At 53.9% G+C, this 7,500-nt stretch overlaps 2 non-coding genes across 2 annotated transcripts; both read right to left on the bottom strand.

The window, feature by feature from the left end:
• Window positions 1–137: 137 nt before the first annotated feature.
• Window positions 138–292, bottom strand: LOC124588885. Its single transcript, XR_006975817.1, has one exon. It is a non-coding gene; the product is annotated as a 5.8S ribosomal RNA (ribosomal RNA).
• A 351-nt stretch (window positions 293–643) lies between these two features.
• Window positions 644–2,553, bottom strand: LOC124588875. Its single transcript, XR_006975808.1, has one exon. It is a non-coding gene; the product is annotated as a small subunit ribosomal RNA (ribosomal RNA).
• Between the last annotated feature and the right edge of the window lie 4,947 nt (window positions 2,554–7,500).

The following is a 7,500-nucleotide window of genomic DNA, read 5'->3' as shown; positions in this document are numbered from 1 at the left end:
GTAAGTACCGGTATGCGAACCGCCAGGCGACGGGCGCGCATCGCACGTTTAAGGAGGCGCGGCCGGCCCCACAGGCGGCCGCGACGCTCCCAGGTCTGCGAAGCGGGGCAAACGCCGCGCGCTTCAGTATACGTAGCCGACCCTCAGCCAGACGTGGCCCGGGAACGGAATCCATGGACCGCAATGTGCGTTCGAAACGTCGATGTTCATGTGTCCTGCAGTTCACATGTCGACGCGCAATTTGCTGCGTTCTTCATCGACCCACGAGCCGAGTGATCCACCGTCCTGGGTGATCTTTTCTTAGTTTACACTGTCTCTTTCAAGACAGTTGCATAGGCGGGACGTAGGCGTGTGGCGGCCCCTGTTCAAGCGTTCTGTGTCCAACGGCCTCACGGCCGATGGGCGTCGTACGGCTCCACACCGGAGCGGACAGGCAGTCGGGCGAAAGTCATTCAAAACCGGCGCCAGGCGCCAGGTGCCGCAGGCCAGCCGCTCCAGCGCTTCAGCGCTCGTACCACACAACATTGGCGTTAGTTTTGAGAAGCACGCGTGGTTCCGCACGCGGCGCACGGCTACTGCGAGCCGTACAGGTAGCGTGTTGCGCGACACGACACGCACATCGAAAGACATGCAGTCTAGTCGGTAATGATCCTTCCGCAGGTTCACCTACGGAAACCTTGTTACGACTTTTACTTCCTCTAAATGATCAAGTTTGGTCATCTTTCCGGTAGCATCGGCAACGACAGAGTCAATGCCGCGTACCAGTCCGAAGACCTCACTAAATCATTCAATCGGTAGTAGCGACGGGCGGTGTGTACAAAGGGCAGGGACGTAATCAACGCGAGCTTATGACTCGCGCTTACTGGGAATTCCTCGTTCATGGGGAACAATTGCAAGCCCCAATCCCTAGCACGAAGGAGGTTCAGCGGGTTACCCCGACCTTTCGGCCTAGGAAGACACGCTGATTCCTTCAGTGTAGCGCGCGTGCGGCCCAGAACATCTAAGGGCATCACAGACCTGTTATTGCTCAATCTCGTGCGGCTAGAAGCCGCCTGTCCCTCTAAGAAGAAAAGTAATCGCTGACAGCACGAAGGATGTCACGCGACTAGTTAGCAGGCTAGAGTCTCGTTCGTTATCGGAATTAACCAGACAAATCGCTCCACCAACTAAGAACGGCCATGCACCACCACCCACCGAATCAAGAAAGAGCTATCAATCTGTCAATCCTTCCGGTGTCCGGGCCTGGTGAGGTTTCCCGTGTTGAGTCAAATTAAGCCGCAGGCTCCACTCCTGGTGGTGCCCTTCCGTCAATTCCTTTAAGTTTCAGCTTTGCAACCATACTTCCCCCGGAACCCAAAAGCTTTGGTTTCCCGGAGGCTGCCCGCCGAGTCATCGGAGGAACTGCGGCGGATCGCTGGCTGGCATCGTTTATGGTTAGAACTAGGGCGGTATCTGATCGCCTTCGAACCTCTAACTTTCGTTCTTGATTAATGAAAACATACTTGGCAAATGCTTTCGCTTCTGTTCGTCTTGCGACGATCCAAGAATTTCACCTCTAACGTCGCAATACGAATGCCCCCGCCTGTCCCTATTAATCATTACCTCGGGTTCCGAAAACCAACAAAATAGAACCGAGGTCCTATTCCATTATTCCATGCACACAGTATTCAGGCGGGCTTGCCTGCTTTAAGCACTCTAATTTGTTCAAAGTAAACGTGCCGGCCCACCGAGACACTCACTCAAGAGCACCCTGGTAGGATTGCAACGGGGTCCGCCTCGGGACGCACGAGCACGCACGAGGCGCGTCGCACGCCTTCAGCTCGCCCCACCGGCAGGACGTCCCACGATACATGCCAGTTAAACACCGACGGGCGGTGAACCAACAGCGTGGGACACAAATCCAACTACGAGCTTTTTAACCGCAACAACTTTAATATACGCTATTGGAGCTGGAATTACCGCGGCTGCTGGCACCAGACTTGCCCTCCAATAGATACTCGTTAAAGGATTTAAAGTGTACTCATTCCGATTACGGGGCCTCGGATGAGTCCCGTATCGTTATTTTTCGTCACTACCTCCCCGTGCCGGGAGTGGGTAATTTGCGCGCCTGCTGCCTTCCTTGGATGTGGTAGCCGTTTCTCAGGCTCCCTCTCCGGAATCGAACCCTGATTCCCCGTTACCCGTTACAACCATGGTAGGCGCAGAACCTACCATCGACAGTTGATAAGGCAGACATTTGAAAGATGCGTCGCCGGTACGAGGACCGTGCGATCAGCCCAAAGTTATTCAGAGTCACCAAGGCAAACGGACCGGACGAGCCGACCGATTGGTTTTGATCTAATAAAAGCGTCCCTTCCATCTCTGGTCGGGACTCTGTTTGCATGTATTAGCTCTAGAATTACCACAGTTATCCAAGTAACGTGGGTACGATCTAAGGAACCATAACTGATTTAATGAGCCATTCGCGGTTTCACCTTAATGCGGCTTGTACTGAGACATGCATGGCTTAATCTTTGAGACAAGCATATGACTACTGGCAGGATCAACCAGGGAGCTGCGTCAACTAGAGCTGAGCAGCCGGCCGCCCGGGAGTGTGTCCCGGGGGCCCGCGCGAACACGCAAGCGTCCGCTCAATTATTCTGCAAACAGGAGGAGGCTGAGCTCCCCTGCACAATACACCTCGAAACCCTCTCAGGTCCCGGCGGCGCGCAGCGCCGTCCTAAGTACTTGGTCGGGTTCGAGAGAGGCGCAATCGCCCGGAGTTTGGCGAGTAGACGCTTTAGGTGCGACCACCCGTGCTCCCAACTGAGCTTGCCGCTGCCGACAGAGGCCCGGGAGCGTGCTGTCGTGGCATTGCCGGCGGGAGACAACACGCGCCACCTACGGTGGCCGGCAGCTCCAACGCCAGCGCCACAGAAGGACAAAAGCCCCACTTGGGTGCCGAAGCGAACTCTCCCAGCACAGCGCACGCGCCAACACGTCCGCACAGCTGCGATACAATCCACCTGCGAGAACCGCAGAGGCGACCGAGCAGCAGACGGCGTCGCGGCGCCGAGCGCCGGGCGGCGGCGCATCCTCAGCGCACACAGTCCTCAATCGGACCAGCACACTGCAGATGTCCACCGCGCTTCGCACCGGGCCCGCGAGGACCTACTTTGGCCGCACGGCGCCGCGTGCAGGGTGCGCCGGCGCGCAGCTGCGCCGCCTGCCGCCTCCGTCGGCCGGCGCGCCTGCCACTGGCCGCCCCCACCAGCCGGCTGTAGCGCGTGCGCCCACGCACCGCGCGGCCAGCACGCCGGAAGGCCCCCCCTCACCGGCCGGGGACGGTCCCACCCAGCCACCGCCGCGTATCGCTTCACACCCACATGCCATTCACGTTCGTGGGCATGGTGGGTATCGCTGAAACAACCGGTTGGTAGCTCAACCGATCGTCGCCATCACTGATTCACCTCTAGCGAGAACAACCGCACCACAACGGTTTACCAGTTCTTCATTTGCGTAACGTCACCAGCAAACGTAGACGTCCATCGCCATTTGCAAATTCAACGATTGTTGCATGCCTGTGTCAGGTGTCACGACACACTATGTCTGCCCACATACACGCAACAACATGTGCACGCTTCGCGAACACGTGGAAGGTGGCCCCCGTACGTATGCGATGTCCATTGCGCGAACGACTGTCAACCGGCCTCTGTCGCATGTCGCAGATGTGGAACGCAGTGCACCATGCTATCACGGTGTGTGAGAAGAGACGACTACGTCTGACAACACGCGCCACTACATCAACAGACGGCTCATGCTGATCGCCATCCACGGCATACCATACTGCAATCCAGCTCTTATAGGGAGACGACACGTAGCTGAGTGCACAATATTTGGACCGTATGGTTCGCCGTTGTTGGCGCAGTCGTGGTACGGTCACACATGTACCACGATGTATCATTCAGTACATGAGGACCAATGTGCGGTACAGTGTGTGATTTGGACGTACAACATCAGCGGACAGTTGCCACAAGCCGTACCACAACGTAGGCTGTGCTTCGCCATGCGAATGCCAATGAACAACTGCGAAGGGCATTGAGCATGTACGTCCTGCCGCCATCCGCATTACAGTGTATAGCTGCAAGGTGTTTAACATGAAGCGATACTCTGGGGACCGGGCAGTGCGAGTAGCAAACTATATTGCGGGGGTTGCAGTTAGGCAACACTACACTAATTTAACGCGTCGTATGACAATTACAGAGCAGGTTAAGGCCCAACGTGTGTTGGGTTAAGGCCCAACGTGTGTTGGGTTAAGGCCCAACGTGTGTTGGGTTAAGGCCCAACGTGTGTTGGGTTAAGGCCCAACGTGTGTTGGGTTAAGGCCCAACGTGTGTTGGGTTAAGGCCCAACGTGTGTTGGGTTAAGGCCCAACGTGTGTTGGGTTAAGGCCCAACGTGTGTTGGGTTAAGGCCCAACGTGTGTTGGGTTAAGGCCCAACGTGTGTTGGGTTAAGGCCCAACGTGTGTTGGGTTAAGGCCCAACGTGTGTTGGGTTAAGGCCCAACGTGTGTTGGGTTAAGGCCCAACGTGTGTTGGGTTAAGGCCCAACGTGTGTTGGGTTAAGGCCCAACGTGTGTTGGGTTAAGGCCCAACGTGTGTTGGGTTAAGGCCCAACGTGTGTTGGGTTAAGGCCCAACGTGTGTTGGGTTAAGGCCCAACGTGTGTTGGGTTAAGGCCCAACGTGTGTTGGGTTAAGGCCCAACGTGTGTTGGGTTAAGGCCCAACGTGTGTTGGGTTAAGGCCCAACGTGTGTTGGGTTAAGGCCCAACGTGTGTTGGGTTAAGGCGCAACATAGGTTAGGTTAAGGCGCAACATAGGTTAGGTTAAGGCGCAACATAGGTTAGGTTAAGGCGCAACATAGGTTAGGTTAAGGCGCAACATAGGTTAGGTTAAGGCGCAACATAGGTTAGGTTAAGGCGCAACATAGGTTAGGTTACGGCGCAACATAGGTTAGGTTAAGGCGCAACATAGGTTAGGTTAAGGCGCAACATAGGTTAGGTTACGGCGCAACATAGGTTAGGTTAAGGCGCAACATAGGTTAGGTTAAGGCGCAACATAGGTTAGGTTAAGGCGCAACATAGGTTAGGTTAAGGCGCAACATAGGTTAGGTTAAGGCGCAACATAGGTTAGGTTAAGGCGCAACATAGGTTAGGTTAAGGCGCAACATAGGTTAGGTTAAGGCGCAACATAGGTTAGGTTACGGCGCAACATAGGTTAGGTTAAGGCGCAACATAGGTTAGGTTAAGGCGCAACATAGGTTAGGTTAAGGCGCAACATAGGTTAGGTTACGGCGCAACATAGGTTAGGTTACGGCGCAACATAGGTTAGGTTAAGGCGCAACATAGGTTAGGTTAAGGCGCAACATAGGTTAGGTTAAGGCGCAACATAGGTTAGGTTAAGGCGCAACATAGGTTAGGTTAAGGCGCAACATAGGTTAGGTTAAGGCGCAACATAGGTTAGGTTAAGGCGCAACATAGGTTAGGTTAAGGCGCAACATGGGTTAGGTTAAGGCGCAACATGGGTTAGGTTAAGGCGCAACATGGGTTAGGTTAAGGCGCAACATGGGTTAGGTTAAGGCGCAACATGGGTTAGGTTAAGGCGCAACATGGGTTAGGTTAAGGCGCAACATGGGTTAGGTTAAGGCGCAACATGGGTTAGGTTAAGGCGCAACATGGGTTAGGTTAAGGCGCAACATGGGTTAGGTTAAGGCGCAACATGGGTTAGGTTAAGGCGCAACATGGGTTAGGTTAAGGTACAATATGGGTTAGGTTAAGGTACAATATGGGTTAGGTTAAGGTACAATATGGGTTAGGTTAAGGTACAATATGGGTTAGGTTAAGGTACAATATGGGTTAGGTTAAGGTACAATATGGGTTAGGTTAAGGTACAATATGGGTTAGGTTAAGGTACAATATGGGTTAGGTTAAGGTACAATATGGGTTAGGTTAAGGTACAATACGGGTTAGGTTAAGGTACAATACGGGTTAGGTTAAGGTACAATACGGGTTAGGTTAAGGTACAATACGGGTTAGGTTAAGGTACAATACGGGTTAGGTTAAGGTACAATACGGGTTAGGTTAAGGTACAATACGGGTTAGGTTAAGGCACTTGGGGGGGGGGGGGGCCCGGTTTGTTGATTGTGATTATCGTAAGTAAATGACTGCGGCATCATCTGATTTGCCACGTCAGGGTGCACCTTTGGCTCATAACAGGCGGCGCTCTGATTCCATGCTTGTGGCAGACCTGTGTCTTTCATTCCTGCCATTGTTTGTGTGGTGTGACAGGAGGCAGTATTGTGATGTTGGGTGCACCCCTGTCTGGGACATGTGTGGGTGTTGGTGGCTTAGCTGAGCAATGGTGGTTGTCGGAAGGGTGGGATATTCTGTTTTCCGAGTGGACCTCCCGGTCTGGTTATGATAGTGTGGATTGTCTAATGTGGCAGAGAGGATGCACTGGGTGTTGTTCCATGCTGGTGCTTACATATTGTCTGTGTGCCTGTTACAGGCAGAGAGTAGTGCGTGATAAGAGTGTCTGGCTGACGTGTGATTGTGAGCAGAGTCTTTCAGCATGTATACGGACAGGTCTATACATTATCTGTATTCTGATGGCTCTATCTATTACTAATCAGCGCCGTGTATACGTTTAATCCGGTTCCAGTCGAAACTATTGTATCTCTGTACATTAGTGACACGGCGAGCCCGCTATGTAGTTACTCGTCTCGGCAGCTTCCACCGGTGTATGGCAAATGATTATAAGGAATCAGTCTAGTCGTCAATACCGATAGTCTGACGTCACATGTCTGGGGTGGGGGACGCTGCGCCCTTCCGGTGGGTCATGGCCTAGGAAGACTCTTCCCACGCAGGGGGGCTTGGACTGTCATTGACTCTTCCGAGTAATATACTTGCCGTACGTTTTTGCGACTGCGAGTGCAACGCTCACCGGTACCGACATGGATGGAGCGCCTCCTAGCTGCCGCTGAGCATCTGCATTCGTACAGCGAGCAACGCGATCGCGTCTGTAGCTCGTACGTGGTACGGCTCGCAGCTCATGTATATGGACAGCGGGAATGTCGCATATTGGACATAACTCTTCATGAAACGCACGTTATAGGGGTGGATTGCACATTGCGAGTGCGAGCAAAGTCCGCCGTTCATCCGCTGGAGTTGCGAGTTGGGCGGTTGGGGTGGGGCACGAACGGGTGCAGGTGGAGTGATTGCCGGTCCACGACTTCGTGCGGCAGAGGCGCTGGCGTTGGGGTGGGGTCGAAAGAAGGGCACTGTGGGCCCATCGCTGTCTTAGTCGGCTTGGCGTCTCATAGATGACGGTATCGTCGTTGCAGGAGGTCATGTTGCGGGAGACCTACAGATGGCGGTATGTTTTGCGGTGCGCTCGACATGGCGGACGTAGTGTTGTCAGATTCGCATAGATGGAGGTATTGCATGTGGTTTCGCCGTATTTT

The sequence above is a fragment of the Schistocerca americana genome, unplaced genomic scaffold, assembly GCF_021461395.2.
Source record: "Schistocerca americana isolate TAMUIC-IGC-003095 unplaced genomic scaffold, iqSchAmer2.1 HiC_scaffold_661, whole genome shotgun sequence".
NCBI lineage: Eukaryota > Metazoa > Arthropoda > Insecta > Orthoptera > Acrididae > Schistocerca > Schistocerca americana.
This window is presented reverse-complemented; position numbering and strand designations above follow the sequence as displayed.